Below are 2,548 nucleotides of genomic sequence, written 5' to 3'. Positions count from 1 at the left end.
TGTGGGTCCTGGAACACTGGGTCCATGCGCTTTGTGTGTAGATGGAAGGGGGGTTAGGCCTGAGCCTGGGCTTACATTGCAGTGTAGACATAAGAGTTCAGTAGTGCTGTTTGCAGTTCTGGGGCTTAGCTGACTGCACAGGGGAGACAACGAAACTGACTATACACAAAGTGCTGTCAAATGCTAAAAGTAAACCAATGGGAAAAACAAAGAAAATCCATTTCTCTAGCTATAGTAATTTAGGGGTCAGTTTTAACAATGAGAGGTAAAAAAAATGTAGAAAGAAGTATGATTTTGTAAGTTAACTATGTCCTTTCAAATCCCATTGTTGTATGCAGTGTTGTAGCCATGTGAAGAGCTCTGTGTAAGCTCGAAAGCTTGTCTCTCTCGTTAGCAGAAGTTGGTCCAAATAAAGCGATTACTTCACCCACCTTGTCTCTCTCTTTGAAATCTCAGCAGACATTTCAGAGCCCCAGCTGGCAGTGCCTCTTTGAGGTATAGTAACCATGTGTAGCTGAGTCCAGCTGGGCTCAGCACCTTAAAAAGGGATCAGGTTACACTCATGACAAGGAAAGGCTTGAGTTTATTGTGTGGAAAGTACAGGAGACATAAGAACGGCCTTGTTTATATTGTATTTTGGGTTGGCTATTGCTTATTTGAGTTTAATTATAAAGCTGCCTGACAGGAATATGGATGAAAACGTTGCTGGCTTGGTTGAAAGAGAACTAGGCAAACAAACTGGAAAACCTAGAGAAGGATCTTTGTTTAACCGTGATTTCTTATAAATTTTCTCTTCAGAGGCTCTGCCTCCACTTCTGCCACTAGGGAACAGCATTTGAGACACTCCTTGTAGTGGATATTTCTTGGCATATGAACTTATTGGCGGCACATTGAATGATTGTCGTCATGTAGGGCACTATTACACGGTGAAGCCAACAAACAGTTCAGAATGCACAAACATGACTCTGTGGATCAGTCACTTGATGAAAACAACTTGTCCTGTTGAATGAAATCCTAAAAGGCATGACAGAGGAGTAGTTCAATATGCCTGTGGATAAGGGATCGTTACACTCAAGAGACTTTCAGTGATTTGAACATTAGAGAGGAACTGAGACTGGGGACACTAACTTAGCAGACGGGAATTGAGACTGTAGGAAACAGAGGAGAAATCTTCACTATATGAAACCTTGGGGGAAGTGAAAATGTATTTATCTAAAGGAGAGCTCTGAAACAACCTCTGGTCCCATCAAAGACCAGACACTGCACTAGACAGCCCCCTGTTATGATATGGTCTGACCATTTTTATCTGCTTAAAAAACAAAGCTCAAAGCAAGAAGCTTCAAAGATGAATGAAGTGCAGAGAGAGCTGATGCCTTGCGGCAATGAACTGAAACAAAGGGATGCAGAAATGCCAAAGCAAAAGGAACAAAGCCCTGGCCACAGGACCACATTTCATCGGAGGCCTCCGGAGTTCAGACAACAGCACCTCAGCAGTGCTCCCAGGGCAGTGGCAATGGAAAGGCAGAGAACAGCAACTAAACAGTAAGAACAGGAGCTCTGTAGAAGGCACGGAAGGAAACAAATGGAGAAGGATACTCAAAGCAGGTGAGACATTGAGCGAGGGCTAGTGAGGTATAGCTCCTATGGGGAGCTCCTTTAGCTGATAGAAGTCAGGAAGGAGTTGATTTGAAGGATCCATGGGCAGCAGACACAGTCCTGGGTGGCACACAGCGACCAGTGGGGCATAACTCTTATCCCGACCTGCTGCTGCTGCCCTTGTGGCAGTGGTTTGGACTCCTCTTTGAGCAGTGCTAATGCACGTGAGGGGAAAAAGCCTCTCTGTGGTTCTTCAGAGCCTCCTGCTTTCAATTAAAAAAGAAGCGAGTGTCTCAGTATTACTGACCGCAAGGGTTAAAAAATCATGAGATTTAAAAACAACAACAACAACAACAAAACTTTGGATTCCTTTTATTTGCCTCCTGTTGTCAACCATGAGGGCAAGAAACTTCTGTATTTATTTTCAAATGACAGATGAGTTTCTCTATAATCACAGAACTCCAGGGGCTGGGGCTTTAAGAAAACCACAAAACATGATGAGACTCCCAATAAAATGGAGAGTTGGCAGCACTGGCGCTAGCTATTATGGCTCCAGAAAAAACCTGGAAAATGTGACCCAAGTGTAACGGATGCGAATTTGGAGAGAGCCTGAGAGGACAGCTCTCGGTGTGAACTGCCCTGTACATTGTAATGAAGTGAGGATACTCTAAATGTCAGCATAATGAATTATTTCACTGCCCATCAAAACACAGTAAGAAGGAGAGTAAGTGTCTGGACACTTACTGTGAGTGTCTGATCGTTTTGGGTAACCCTTTCACAACACCTGGTGGGTTAGAGCATGTGTGTGATAGATTTCATTTTTCTGAGGATGGGGAATCAGCTTTCAAAAACTGGGGAAACACTGGTTTAAAGACCAAGTGAAAGCTAGGGAAATCTTACTAAAGGAGTGCAAGCCCCATCTGTGAGAATCCTGCCAAGACAGTCTGGGGGC

Source organism: Terrapene carolina, unplaced genomic scaffold (assembly GCF_002925995.2).
Source record: "Terrapene carolina triunguis isolate 2854851 unplaced genomic scaffold, T_m_triunguis-2.0 Scaffold132, whole genome shotgun sequence".
Lineage (NCBI taxonomy): Eukaryota > Metazoa > Chordata > Testudines > Emydidae > Terrapene > Terrapene triunguis.
The sequence above is the reverse complement of the archived record's forward strand: the minus strand, read 5'-3'. Positions refer to the sequence as shown.